We start from the raw sequence: 16,588 nt of genomic DNA, 5'->3' as shown, positions 1-16,588 counted from the left end.
CCGTGCTTCCGGTGGAGAAAATGTTTGAATCAAAAACGGAACCATGTTTGCCATACCAACAAATGCACTCTTCGAAGGATGGGGCACTGAATTTAGACACAGCTAAGATCTCAATCTAATTCCTCAGTGCTGAGAAAATTCCCTAGAAAGACCAGAAGTTGTTTGGGACTTCGTATTTTGAGAGAAAGGTTTTGGTCTTTCCGACCAACGTCAGAGCAGTGAAACTTGTCTTGCACTCTGGTTTCAGTATTTGGCTCTTGGTAGTAACTGCTTGTTCTAATCTCATCACTAAACTTAGACTCCTATAAACTGACTTAAACTGGCATCTGGAAGAAGTGCTGACTGACCAAAGTTACATCACTTTGTAAAAATGTTAATACTTAAAAGGCCTGAGACTGGTTCACAAAAGAATATAAACACAACACACACGCAAATACTTCTACACAGGGAGTCCAAATGGTGCTCATGCTCTGTATGACTTTCTGTTCCATTCATCACCTCTCCTCTCTGCTCCCACGCTGCTCTGCTGAGGTAAATAAACAAACGGAGTGAAGATGTGCGAGGAAGAGGAAGCCAGTGGGAAGACTATCGGAGGAGGTATTAGCTCAATCACTCACCAGCACATGGATCAGGCTGCTCTTCCTATTTATCTCTCTCTCTTAGTAAGGTGTTGAGAGATGTTTTCTCCTTCTTTCTGGCGCCTCTTCTCTCTCCACGCTTACATCTCCATCCTTCTCTCCTCCACCTCTATGTACTCACTCACTTCTGCTCTTTCCTTAGGATGGATGAAGGTGAGCATGCAGCCAGGAAGTCAGTGCATCCATCACTGAGGCATTGGCAGGGCTGACCGTTGCACCGTTCTGTGAGTGATGCCACCAGGAGGGTCCACTCTGGACTCACACAGGAGGGCTGATCTCAGAGCAGCCAGGGCGAGGCAGCTGGTTGGCTGGACTATGCTGAAAAGTTTTTAAGATTCTCCTGCAAAACAAGCTGCTGGAGCCAACTTCATGGCCCTGTTTACTTTGAGTTTTACTTGTGTAAACTAGTTTTTTTTTTTTACAACAATTCTAACAAAAGTAACAACTGCTGCCTACCCCTCATTAAAGCCGCCATGAGAAGGGTTTTTATATTAAAGTTCCCATGAGTAACTTATAGTTTGCCTAGATTATGGCGACTCCTGTGGACAAAATGATACATCTAATCTCTTAGCTGATTTTGTCCTGTAGTATTTCTGATACAAACTCTGATAAAAATCTCACCCTCTTTCTTTTATAAGTCAATTGTATCACTCAATGTGTATCAATGTCTATATTTTTGCGGTAGAAAATGTAATCAAAGGCAATGTGCTGCAACTTTATTTGTCTGACACTTACCCTGCAATAGTGGGTTCAGGCTGAAATTAAACTAAATTGAAATACTTTCAACCATCATGGTTTCGTAGTTCATTAACAGACAACACTATTCATTTCATTCTGATTCATAAGAAGTCAAAAGAAATCCAAACAGGAGCTGTAATGTCTGCTATAAAATATACTGATGGCAAAATCTTTGTCGTAATAGAAATCTGCCAATCATGGTGAAGATCAGTTTGTTTTTACTTCCCTTGTTTGAAGGGGGATGATCCATGTTAGTAGATGATGTGGGACAAACTCCACAGTCCTTGGCCTTTGCAAAATTACAAAATAATGTGGTTTAAAACTTAAATGATAATAACCTCTGACGATACCAGCTTGTTTTTTTTTTTCACTTTACCTTCACCTTTTAACTTCACATGTGCACCTTTCCACACAAGAACTGTGGATTTTATCCCCCCAACACTTCCATTCAAACAGCTTTAGACATGTATTTGTTTGTATGTGTGTTCAGTTTGGAAGGCAGTAAAAATTACAGGAACTTAAAACTTTACATTGTAAAAAGTATAAATACCAGTACTATTTTAAGAACAAACTTGAAACTTGATTATACACCTGTTTAATTCCCCAGACCGGTTTAGACTCTGATGTTGTTGTAATCCTGTTTTTAATTTAAGGAACTCAGATAACAGTGAACTCAGTTCCTATATAGTTTCCCGTGGCCTGGATCTTGTGGTTGCCTGTCATACAAAACAAATGGTATAAGTTCAAAAGTGTAACCATCATCAACTTGAACTGCACCACATATTTTAAGACTAAGAATAAGCCATGCATGCTAAGAAAGACAGATTTAGATATTTCACCTCAACACAGTGATTGACTCTCCATTCCTACTTTGAACACCTGCTTTTGGACTTTGTAAGTTGAGTTGATTATGTACCATCTCTAGAGAAAGTGTGAAATGCTTCACAGACAACTTTCTAGCACAAAGCTCTTTCCCCCCCATTTCTGGTTTTTGCTCATTATTCTCAGGAAGGACATAACAGAGCTGAAAGGATTAAAAAGGACAATGATGATGAAATAAATGAACGAGAAAAAATAGAAAATGAACAACCTAGAGGTTTGATTAGATTACACTTTGGACAGATTTTTCTTTTTTGGGGGGTTAGAGGGAGAATCGACCTCTGAAACTATAGGGGGGTAACTTACAAAAATTCCAAATTATATAATAAAATACACATCCAAATCTACAAGAACATAAGTACTGATGATTGAAATTTGAAGCTCTATGATTTGGCCATCCACATGAAAACTTTTAACTTCTTCTTTGGATGATCTTTTGAACCAAACAGCATGCATTACATGGTTCATTTCAGCTTGTTTGCAGGTGAACTGCACAGAGTGATGTCTGTGTACTTATATACACGCTAGATTTACTTCAAGCATGCTAGCAGCATTCAATCCATTATATGTAATTAGGCAATCTGGGTGTGTAATGGTGGATGAGTTTGTGTGTATGTAGTGGTCTAAATGTTTGTGAAGACGGAGTGTGATCACAAGCATGCTTAAAAATTAAACTACATGCATCCATTTTTTGTTATTATTATTAAAGAGGGATGTGAGACTGTGGATGGAAACTGTGAAGAGTTTCCTTGTTTTTCAACTAACACACACCCGCACGCACGCGCACACACACACACACACACACACACACACACACACACACAAAGCGTTGTAATGAAGGAGCTAATGTAGACCAGCTTTCTCTCAAATACAACACAATTACAACAGATTACACAGCAATGGCTTCCATATGGTTCACAAAAAGTTGGATTACCACCCTCACACTGTCTGTGTGTGTGTGTGTGTGTGTGCGTGTGCATGTGCATGTGTGTGTGTGATAGGTGGTTTCCTTTGGACCACCACCAACATAGCACACTGGTTTACAATATACTGAATAAGGCAAGCTTTGGAAGGGAGCGCTGGGTGACAGGATGAGGGGGTGATGAAGAGAATGGGAAGAACTGAGTCCATGTTTTTGGGTTATGTTGTACAATGTGTGTGTTTACTGAGTACAATTTATTATTTAAAAAACTAAAAAAGCTTTTCTTATGGATTAATGCAGTGTCCATTATGTCATTTAAAAATACAATTGTGTTTAATCAAATCAAATTCTCCAACATGCTCAAAAATGACTTACTTAAATACATCACCATGTATATCAGCCCAGAGGAAAGCTGTCAGACAATCTGAGGCAGACTGAGCATGCTGCTCCGTTTATTGGAGCACTGACCAGTACAACACCTTAAAAAGTTGCCCTTGTGTCGCAATGTTTGTGATGCTGTGTTTCCAGTTGTTGTTGATCGAGGACCAAAATCTCTGACTGCTTGTAGCCAGATATCAGAGAGCAAGAAATAAGAGGCAAACTGTTTTATTTGGGAGATGAGGGTGAGGAGAATATAATGAGAATGTGTGTTTTATCATGAATGTCTGTACTTAGCTGTGACACGCTAGCATTTAACAATGAATGTGAATGTGAAACTGAAACTGAATGCATTGTACATTTTTGGGCATTTTATGCCTTTATTCTATAGATAGGACAATGGATAGAGCAGGAAATCAGGGGGAGAGAGCGAGGAATGACATGCGGGAAGGGAGTAGTGATGGGAAAAGCAGTTCTTTTCAGTGTACTGAATCACTAGAATCAGTTCAGTAAAGTGATTCGTTCAAAAGATTCGTTCACCGAATCGTTCAGTACTTCTCCGCAGCGCTGTCTGTGAATCAGAATTTAATAAGCTGAAACACGGCCGAACGTTTAGTTCTGCTCGCGATCGTACTGAGAACAGCTGGTGGTGAATAATAAACCAATGAGCTGAGAATTTAGTTGGATAAAGTTACAGTTTGCAAACTGAAAGCTGCTAAAACAATCACATTTATTTTCCCCGACCGTTCTGTTCAGTACGTTCAGTTCGTTCACTGAACGAGAGATCCGCTCTTCCTCTCAGTTCGTTCAGTGATTCACGTCGGAGCTCTCGTTCAGTTCGTTCACTGAACGAGAGCTCCGCCTCCGAGTCACTCTCTTCCTCTCAGTACGTTCAGTGAACGAAACACTGACTGAACGTGAACGAGCGAGACTGCGAGTCACCAGCCTCAGTCACACACACACACACACACACACACACACACACACACACACACACACACACACACACACACACACACACACACACACACACACACACACACACTGTACTGACTGAGGATAGGAGGGAGGGCGGGCTTTGAGTGACTCTTACGGTCTAGAGAGAGAGACACGAGACGGGAGAGAGGAGAGCGCAACTGAAGTTGAGAAATGAACGACTCTTTTCAGTAAGTGATTCAGTTCAGTTCGTTCACCCAGATGATTCGTTCGTTTTGAACGAATCGTTCACGAACTACACAACACTAGAAGGGAGTAACAGGTGGAATTGGAACCTGGGCTGTCTGCTTGGAGGACTGCAACCTAAATTGTATCCACTCCTAAACTCACCTGCACCCGTCATTGGCTGGGGTGACACACCAGCTCCCCCCTCAGAAATTTCCCAAAACAAACCAAAACATCAAAATACAGGCAGATGACAGAGTCTCTGCAGACACAGTCCCCACCACACATGTATGGAGGTTTATACTGTATTTGTTAGGAAACAGCTATTGACTCTGCTTTTAAATTGCCTCAGTGTAGGAAAAGAAATAAAGCTGCCATGCCCTGCCTTTAAAGACAATGTCCACATGTTTGAAAATGTGTAAAGAGGAACAGATGAAAGGAAATGCAGGGTGGTGCTGAGAAGTTAGATGAGGTGAGGGGAAAGTAAATGTCTGAGGCGCACCTGGACAGGTGAATGATGGATTAACCTTTCAACCAACCGCAGGAGTGCAGCCTCCATCAATCCATCAACTAGGCAGGAAACCACCAATCACACCACAGGGTGGAGGAAAGACCCGCCCTCTTTCTAGCAGGGTATTCACTCACACACATCTCTTTAATTAAAAGCCTGAGAGTGCAGATCCATCGAGAAGAACGCATGTGGAAACCTCTGAGGTTCTCCTGAGATGAACTCACATGGTTTTACGCTCCTTTTACTTCTCTGAAACAAACAAACAGACATTTTTCAGATCATTTTTCTTGTGTTTTCCCCACCACATTCACAGGCTGTCCCACTGCAGTGCCAATGTTTTCAATAGAGTTAAATATCAGACCTAACCCAAACCAGAACCAAACACTGCAGCTGTAACCGCATGAATCAAACAATGTAAGACTCCAGGGACACCTACACGTCCAGGAGGCATATGACCCGTCTGTGTGAGCCAGATCTGATCCTATTTAGTCTCTCTGTGACTCGTCTCTCACAGTCTGTCTCTCTTTACCCCCTGCTCCCCTCGGCTGCTGCTGATGTGTGGTAGACCTCAGACTATTGTGTTGCAAATGTGAAAGTTTTCCTAAATAGACCGTGGTCTGTTCTATTTATGGGAAACGGACAATCAACAGCATGTTTTTTATATAAAGGCATCAAGTTTTACTTGCATGTGCATTGCATTTACATCTGTTTTTAGACCAGGAGCAGCCTTGATCTTGTTTCTCTATTTAGTTAACAACTGAAACTACTTCAAATAACCGAGCTTTGTAGTGTAGCTTGTGCACTCAGGAGAACTGTTGTGGAAAGTTTGAGTTTATTTCAACTTGAATCTTGTATTTGTTTTTTATTGTCATCCAACATATTAGTAACAATAACTCTGTGCCTTCTTTGTCAAGGATTTAGATCTATGAAAGCTGTAACGCAAGTCTAACAAGAAGTCTAACATGGAAAAAAACTCAAGCAGTCACATAATCACTGCTTCTTAACAGCCCTAAAGGGAGATTAAACACATTACAAACATGTCAAACAAGGAACTGATTACTCAAATCTTTGTGAACATACACTTTAGTTTACAGACTGACAGTGTGGTTCAACTTTGACCTACCAAACAAATCTTTTTGTTTTCTCTCTTTTTTGTTTTTTACCTTGAAAAAATGTAAGAGAAGAAATCTTGTTATAAACAGAACTGTATTATTATTGTTTAATTTCCTGTTGGTCTTATTTGCTGTTGACACTTTGTTTATCAAACTTTAATAAATACAATAGGGATGAAGCATAGACTCAATAAAACATGGACGATGGTCTTAGTGATGTCACCCCTTGTTTTTTTTTTTTTGAGTTTTGAAGCCAAACAATAGGCTAATGGTCGCCATGTCGGAAATGCTATCTCCACCAAACTTTCTATAAATCTCGTAACAGGCAAAAAGTTGGTATGGAGGTGGACTGAACTGTTCAGGAAACAGCTACAACATGCCCATCTGTCAATTAACTCAGTCATGTCCCTTAGGTTGTTACACAAAATGATGGATAACTCTCAGCAATAGTATCATTAAAGTTAAAAAAAAAGATCCTGTACAGTGAGTGTCAATAAAGACATGAGCTATTTAGAACTAAACCATTTTTGAAACCAGGCTGTAAACATGGTCTTTTAAATATGGGCTCTAATGGGCATCCTTACAAAATCATGTCCTTACAAAGGACATTTTCTGGGAGAAGCGGTCCTGAACGTTTAGATAAACTACTTCAGGAGGAAATGTTTGCAAACAGCTTTAGTTTAGTAGTGTATGTCTTTTGAATTTGATATCTTGTTTTAGACCATCCCTCATATAGAGTTTGATGTTGATGGTCAGTTTTTGATGGTGTCATAAATAATTCAGGTAAAATATCTTTTTTTAATTTTTTTTTTTTTAATGAGCTTAAAGAGTGACTTCTAAGTCTTTGCAGGACATAGAGCTCAGCAGCAGACTCTTTCTGGCTCCTCAGGTTTCTGTTGTCATATTTCTGGGAATTTGATGCAATGTTTGGAAACCAGGCAGCAGCCAGGCAGGGTGGATTGCACTTTCACTGTGTTTGTGTGAGTGTGTGTGTGTGTGTGTGTGTGTGCGTGCGTGTGTGTTTGTGTGTGTGTGTGTCTTCACCGACTGCTCAGCCAAAAATGATTGTGTCATTACAGCATCCAGGACTTGAGAGCTCTCACACACCCACTCACACACACATCCACCCCCTCTCACACACACACACACGCGCACACACACATTCAGGGTTTATCCGCTCTCTAGTCCTGGACTCTGTCAGTCATGCACAGTGTTCTCACTCCTCACTTTTCTGATGTCATTTGGGAGTGGATTGATGGGCGGAGGGGGCTTATGAGAAAGGCACATACACACAAACATACGCACACGTACACACACAGAGGTCTGGTTGGGTGTTAATTGTGAATTATGGGTTTTTAATGCCTAACACTGTGGCTGATCCAGAGAGAAAAGTCAGGCCAACTCACAGTTTATCAAACAATTCTCCCTGTGTGTTTGCACGTGTGTGAGTGTGTGATAATATAAAACAATTCACAGCAGGCGTCAGATACACATGCATGAAGCTTGTGGAAGCCAGTACTCATAAACACAAACAGCATGTGTGAAACTGAGAAAAAAAAATGCTGGGGAGAAGTCAGAGATGAGGGGGTTCAGGAGAAGAAGAAAAGGTAACGATAAATACAGAGAGAGAAAGTCATATGTAGAAAAAGGATAATGGCTTCCATATGAGAATGTCAGAGTGTTTTCCTCCTCACTTCTTGCTCTAATCATATCAGCTGCAGTCGGGCTGTTTCCAGCTTTCATAAATTTGAAGTATGCAGCAAGTTTCAGGATCCAACTTCCTTTCCATAAACACACCTTAGAAAAACAACCCGAGTGTGTGAGAGAGTGTGTATCTACTGTACGACACATGCACACTCACAAGTGTTAATGGTATTTTGGACCTGAGTGTGTTGACGTACTCTACAAGTTGTGTATTTTGTGTGTGTGCACGGATCAGGAGGTGATGAGTGCACTGAATTAAAGCTCTCTTGTAAGCCATAAAATGTATGTTAGGAGTTAAGTTGTTCTTGTTTTATAAAGATTTACACATTCTAAACATGGTGATTGAGTTATGTACCACATTACTAGTCTTTAAAGGATCTAACACAACTTAATTCAGTGATTAAAGAAAAAAAAAGACAGGATGTTTCCAGCTCTCAGAATCTTTTCTTCAAAATCTGGTTTGAAGTCTTACAAAGAAGCCATGAAAAAAATCATCTCTTCTCCTTTAAACTATCTAACAGCAAGTTGTCACCCAGCAAAATAGTTGAACTGAACAGTTGAATTTTTCAACACCCTACAAGTGCACATTCAGGATAGATTCTTTTGTAACATAAAGGGCTTATGCTTCATACGCTCACAATGTTTTTCTCTTTTTCAAACCTGCTTAAGCTAGCATTGAAATGGTACCCTCTTGTCCATTAACTCCATAAAAATGATACTTTTGCTTCAAAACTCTTTCTCTAAAATTGTCCTCTGTTGTGCACACCAAAGAGTAAACTCATTTTTATGGTGTTCAAGCTCTGATGTCTGTGTGATCTGATTGGATGTGTTTGTGTAACACACACACGCACACACACGCACACACACATACGCATTTAAACTTGAAAGATGTGTCTAATGTTGAGAAGTGTGTTTTGTGTTTTGCAATAAGTCTGAGGCTGAGAAGTGGTGTATAGTTGTGCAAATCTGGGCTGACATTTTGCTACTTGTGTGTCAAGATTCCATAACTTTCGATCAGTGTTATTTCAGAGTGTAAAAAGAGAAACCCTTCGCGAAGAGAAACCCAATAATCTGTACAGAGGAAGAAATGTTCAATGTTCTTTGATGACATGCTTTAGTAATTTCTTTCCTAGGGATACTTTTGATGCCAAAGACGTGAGGAATTTCTTCTCATCTCTCTCTCAGATTTAATTACAGCAATTTACGATTTCATAAATTAAAAACATGTTTAAGTCTGCAACTAACTTCTTTAGACATAGTTCTTTCTTTTTTTATGGATTGTAAAACTTGATGGTTAAAAGCTTTTATTTTATAACAACCGGAATCAACACCCACTAGAGCACAATACACAATTAGTAAAAAGAGCAAAAAAAACATCAGAACATAATAAAGAGTTATACAAGTTTTTTGTATTTAGTTAGCTTTCACCATAATTATATTATAAGTATAATGCATCAGAAAAAGCTTGACTGCAGATCAGCATCAAGGGGTTAAAGTCCAAGGCAGCTGATGAACTATTGATAACTGTTCGATCCCTGGTGGTGTGTCTCGGTGTTTATTGCAGCAGGAGATCAAACCCCACACAGTGCCCATGTGTTGCACACTCGAGTCAGAGGTTTTCTACAAAAAGCTCCCAAGAGTGGTAGAGCAGGTCAGCGGAGGCCGCAGACCTCCTGCCTGAGTGCTCAGCTGGCAGCACAGAGCTTCACAGAGCTCTGAGGGGATGTGTTGAGAAACAGTTAAAACACTGTGTGTGTGTGTGTGTGTGTGTGTGTGTGTGTGTGTGTGTGTGTGTGTGTGTGTGTGTGTGTGTCTGTGTGTGTGTGTGTCTGTGTTAATGTGCATGTGTGTTGATGTGCTCCCTCTGCTTAAATGTTCACAAATTAGATAATATCAGGAGTTAAGTACACACACACATACACCCACACTCCTTGGTTCAGTGGGCAGAGGTTTTGTACAATTGGCTCAGGTTCAACAGCAACACTCAGCAGATCGAGAGCACTATGGAGGAGTGAGATCTGCCTTGAGAGGTTAGAGTGATACATATTTCTTGTAAATGTAAGTCTGTTTTTCTACTTTTTATTGTTGATTGAAAAAACATACAATTGATTCAGCGTGGACCAGGTCAAAATCCTACATGTGCTCTTCTCATCACCTGATTTTGGTGGGTGGATTTCAGTGATTAACTGATATGTTCTTCTGCAGAAGGGAACGTATTGTGCACGTACAAAGTTTTGCCCACTGCAGGTCATGTAGTGCTCTCCGGAAGGATTGGTCTAAAACTGACAGGTAAATGAAAGTGTAAAGGGCAGGATGTGAGGTGTCATAAGGCCTTTTCACAGATTCCCTAAACTCTCCTAGAAGGCTGAGTAAACATGGTATGCATGTTCACATGTATGACCACAAGAACATTGCTGGCACATACTAAAATATATTTTCTTGTTTCAAATCCTCATTGCTGAGTTGAAAGACCATGAGTATGTTTGAGTCAAATCATGTACCGCTCAGGGTCCGTGAGGCAGACACCCTCTCTATTTAAAACTTTCCTATTTGATAAAGCTTGTAGTAAGGGCTGCATATCACTGCATGCCACTAACTGTAAATATTCATATACCATTTAAGTAACCAACCATTTATCTTCCTGGGAGTTCCTGAGCTCCTTGTCATCTAGGTTCCTCTGGATCGTCGGTGTGGACGGCCTGCTGCTGTGGATCTGCCTGACTTCAGCTGCTCCAACTATTAACATCAGCCTCACATTCTTACTGCTCTAATTAACATTATCAAACCATTTTATCGTCATCATAGTTGCTAAAGTTAATATTTGAATACTCAGTCTATCATCACATTTTATTTCTAATGCTAATATCACAATTTTACCCATTATAACTGGAATTTTAGCCATAAATCTTTTTATTCAATGTCATATTTTTTGTTGCTCTTTATTTCTATCCAGCTCTTTATTTCTCCATCCCCCTCTATCACAGTCACAGCAGATGGCTGTTCACCATGAGTGTGGTTCTCCTCGAGGTTTCGGCTTTTAAAAAGATGTTTTTTTTGCCCCTCTTTCTTTGCTAAATGTTGGTTTGGCTAATGTTTCTGTGCCGCAGGTCATTCATCAAATGAAAGAAGGATTCAAGTAAACGTCTAGAAAAAAAAGAAGAAATTTCTGGTATTCCGGTCAAAGGGGTTGGTGAAAGTTTTTTGTTATTTGAGTCATGTGGGTCCATGTAAACACTCTGATTGTTTCTTCTTGGTTAGGGTAAAATTATTATAATAACACATGATATTATAATATATTTAGTAAAATACTGTACACGTCTGCCCCACCTGACTATACGAGTTTCCTCTTTTGTTATTGCCAGAATGGAAAGAAACAAGGCAGGGAGCAAAGCAAAACTAATCCATAACCGGAACTACAGTCTGTAAGCCACTTGAGATATTGATGATTGGGATAGGTGTTACTCACGGTGAAAAGTGATGGCATGAAATCAAACACCCATTAGTCATATCGTCAGCATGCATTCAAACCAGAAGAGCTGAATGTCTCTCTTTTTAAATAAAGAATGAAATCATCACATAAAGGACTGACTCATCTCTGCCATCCAGTACACATTTGTAGGCATCATCTCGGTGACAATCCTAACTTCTTGGCAGCAGGTGATGACATAAGTGATGATGTAACAGTTCCAGATTTAAAGTGACTCATAGAGAGAATGTCATTCTTCTCAGATCAACACCTGGCAAAAGAGATTCTCTTAAAGATTAATAAAATGTAAAAGCAGTCAAAGTTAACATTGGACCAGAACAAAAGAGAACAGAAAGCACATTTTGCACGTTTGTTGTCTAAAGCAGTGGTTCTCAACTGGTCTAGCCTCAGGACCAACTACCTCCTCATCGAGAAATCGTGACCCAGAGTTCTGAAAATGTTCAACCACTCAGATGTATTTAATGGAAAAAGAGCAGTTTGGACCTCGGACGGAACAGGCAGAGAATAACAAAGCAAATCATAAACTGTTTGCAACATTTTTATCCAGGCACACTTTAGTGACCCACTGAAAACATCTCTCCGACACACCAGCTGAGAACCACTGGTGTCAAGAGATGGTTCATTAAAGAAGAGCTAGACGGTTATTCATTAGTTAAGTATTTATATTGGGGGTTTTTTTCTCAAAAAGTGGACAAAAAAGTCATGAAAAAATACATGTTATTGAGACATTTATGATTGATTTAATATATATTAAGTAATGCCAGTGATATACGTCTATGCATCCCAATGTCAGGCTGGAAAAAAAGTATGAATGCACATAAAGCTTTTGTTATATTTACTTGCTTTTTCAGAATAAACTTTTCATTGTTTTAAAGAAAGGGAATGTTTTCCTCTTCCTTACACATCAATAATTTACTGTTTTATATTTTACAATTGCATTAATTATGATGATAAACGAAAACATTGTTTCCTTTTTTGCCTCATTTTGCATACATGGTGTGCCACTCACAGCTAGCAGTGACCACAGTGTGGACATTATGAGACAGTTTTCTGCCACCATAAATGAAGCACTTCGTTACACATTTTTGTCCACAGCCTGAGGGACACACACCATCACCCGTGAGGGAGGAGAAACAAGGAGGTGTGAATGTGTGACAATAGATGAGGCGGAGGACGAAGGGAGGAGGTAGAGCGGGAAAAGAAAAAAAGAAGGCAAATGTGAACATATTTGTGAATATATTCATGGGTAATGGATTACACAGGAGCAAAAGATAATTGTTTGGAGTATTCGTTCCAAGTCCCAGCTCAATTTCAAACCCTCCTTTTAAGTGAGTGGGTACAAGTGTGTGTTACAAGTGGAGTAGGAGAGGCAGTGAGCGAGTGTCCTCCTCCGTACCTCGCTTTGCCACTCTCTTTTCAATTGACACACACACACACACGCACATACACACACACACACACACGCACATGCACACACACACACACACACGCATACAAGAACAAATGGTTATATTTCATTGTTCTACACCTCCTGATGGTTCAATGATACAGAAACATCACCTTTCTATCAAGAGACGACTCCTTTATCACTCACCCTCATACACATCATCATCGTCACCATCACAGTCACCCTCCTCTTCTCTGTCACTCTCCCATTCCCTCGACTCTTTCTCCATCTCTTACTTATCCTCATATCAATCCTCTGTGCATCTTTGTCTTCCTCCTGTTCCCAAAATCTTAAAAAACTTATCTTCAGTTAAATGTATAAAATGGTTCATGGTTAGCCTCTTCAGAAAAATATAACTAACACTTATCACCTTATTTGTCCTTGATACCATCATGACAATAATAAAGATATAGAAATGAATAGAATGTTATTTCATGTTACTTTTAATACAAACAGATCTTATTGTGCGATCAAATCATAAAACTCTGATATTTTTCTGCAGAGATTCGTAACAACATTTGAAGGCACAGACAAATGATGTTGTTTTGCTAATAAAGGTCGAATCACAAAACAACACCTGTATGTCACTCTAGAGGACATATAAATGATTTATTTTGCAAATGAAATGGAAGAACAAGATAATTTGGAGGATTTATTATTATTTATTATTATTCACATTCTTTCAAATCATGTGGAGGAATGTTGTTTTTCATACAGTAGATTAGGGTTTATAGCAAAGATGAATACAGAGGTAATTAGGTATTAAGATGGGAATACATAACATTCTTTTAGCAGAAGCTATATTGTAATCCAAAGCGGAGAACATCAGAGAGTAATTACAACACAAGCAAGGTGAAGTGGCAAAGACACAAAAACGGACGGGCTTGTCCTGCAACCTCACCTCTTGTATTTACCACTTGGGAAATCCTGGGAACAGAACAAAAAACAGGAAAAAACAAACAGCTTTAAGTCGATCGGTAGTCAGAGCACTGCAAAAAAATATATAATTAAGGTCAAAATAGAGTCATTAACAACATCGACAGCTGTTCTTGAGAGTTCTTATCAACATCTTTAGCTTTTTTCTTAAAGGTGCTGATCAAATGGAGTTTGGTAGTTCGTTCCACCAGTCAAGGGCAACAGAGGAGAGTAGTCTAGCTAGGGACCTCAAGCTGTGTTGTGAAGGTTGGATCAGATACCTTCAATTGGCAGGCGATGAGAGGAAGAGCTGGGTGTCGTCAGCATAGCGATGGTATGTAACTATAATATCTACTGTTCAGGAACAACCTACATTTGTTATGTTACATAATATTAAAGTGAAAGATTTACTTGGATTATGGATACTTTTTCGTGATCAAATCAAAGATTGCATATGCATTTATATAGGGCCATTGGATGAAGCTCAGCGTAAGTTCAAGCAGTAAAGATGATTATGTTTCATAATCGTTCATACATCCATTAATTAGTCATCATTCATTCATGTTACTCCCTCTCTACCTCTCTCCTGTCTTACATCTCAGGTTATCGGCTGATAAGGGGCGTTAAGTCTTTGATTACTTAACCAACCAGACTTCAACACGACCTCTATCGACCAATCATCCTGCTGCTGTCAATTTTCAAATCTCTTCTCCTCTCTTTTGCTGTTAGTTTGTCGTCTCAGTTTGTTCACTGTGAGCGTCCTCCTCAGAAGGCCACTCCTCATCAAATCCTGCATACTTCTATCACCACCACCAGTGTCTAGACTCCTTCATGGGGATCCTATCCAGCGGTTGGCCTCTACCCTTTGAGTACATGAAGAGATCATGATGGAGTCTAATTGTCAAAGGCACTGCTCATTTCTCTTTTTCCAAACTTGTAAAATAAATAATTGTTCTCTCATAATTAAGTCACTCCTGATTGAATTACCAGTGTCATGCATGCAAACCCCTAATGTCCACCAGGGTTAGGGTTAGGGTTAGGTTATTTACAAATCCTGAACTGCAGTGATAATGGGCTGAAGACTAGACAGATGTACTTTTGAGTAAAGTCAACGGAGGCCTTGAGGGTAACATAGTAAAACCAAACACTTATCAAGCACCTATAGGCAAAACTATACGTGCACATGCTATGTTACAGGTTTGCAAGTGAAAATCAACAATAAAAGACAGAAAGGTAGAATCCGTATGCAGTATATCTAATTTTATAGTAGTCAGTATGGCAGGGGACAGCAAGTAGGATGTAAAGAGGATTTATAAATGCTTTTCTCATGCAAGATGATTTGCTTTTCGGTTGCCACTGATCTGAAGTTCTCCACATGCTTTAAAAGAGGTTGAACCTGTATTTATTTTTTGGTCAATCTATCAATCAACCTTACATTAAAACATAATTGAACAAATTCCCAGTAAATTAGCAACATCAAATTACGGTCACAGTGTTGATTCTGAAACTGTTCTTTGAGCAGATCAAAAGCTCAAACCTGCGTTTGTTTTAGCCGGTGTAGACAAAGGTTCTTAATAAAGCTGGAGGAAGACAAGAGGAGGGAGGAAAGTGGGGATTAGGGAATGTGTGTGTGTGTGTGTGTGTGTGTGTGTGTGGTGTGTGTGGGGGGGAGGGTGTTGTTTTTCCTGATGGGGTTAAGTGCAACCGGAGTGTGATGTGGGGATGGAGGGAGGATGAGAGGGATAAAAGAAGAAGAAAGAGATGAAAAAAATTGAGAGAAGAGATCCATTAGCTAATGGATGTCTTCAGTCCTGTCTCCTCACACTTGGTACTATCACACACACACACACACACACACACACACACCCACACACACACACACACACACACACACACACACACACACACACACACACACACACACACACACACACACACACACACAAACACACACACAGGCAACAAGCCATAGAGTCAGAATGTGTTTTATGAACTGTGAATGTGACGCTCAAACAAATCGAGAGCATTCCTCACCTCATCTAACACTGCCGTAAATAATCCTAAATTACACTCATATCACTCTTTGAAATAAAAATGTGTTTACACTCCAAACACATGTGGATGAGTGTGTGTGAATGTGTGTGTGTGTGTGTGTGCGTCATTAGACACAAACTAATTGGTGTCAATAAGACATCTGTGGCTCCTCTTTGATTAGGCCTGCAGGCTATGGAATAGGAGAATAACACCTCACATGCACACTCCCAAACCCTCCCCCCCCCCCCCCCACACACACACACACACACACACACACACACACACACACACACACACACACACACACACACACACACACACACACACACACACATGTACACACATAAACACACTGCCTGTAGTTGCCGATAGCTAACTCTAGGCAGGGCCCATCTGTCTCATTACTGAAATGGGTCTCATTGGAGAATTGTATTGTTTATGAACACACACACACATACAAACATTCACATGCACAAATGCACATACACACACACACACACACACACACACACACACACACACACACACACACATGCACAGTAAGTATGACCACATGTTTGGTAGGGCTGGTATCCTTGTTCAACACCAACACTTCTGGATTTGATGTGACAGAAGAATGGAGGAGAAATGAAAGATTTAAATAATGAAACAAAAACCCGCTG

Source organism: Labrus mixtus, chromosome 14, assembly GCF_963584025.1.
Source record: "Labrus mixtus chromosome 14, fLabMix1.1, whole genome shotgun sequence".
NCBI classification, from domain to species: domain Eukaryota; kingdom Metazoa; phylum Chordata; class Actinopteri; order Labriformes; family Labridae; genus Labrus; species Labrus mixtus.
Note: the sequence above shows the minus strand (reverse complement) of the source record.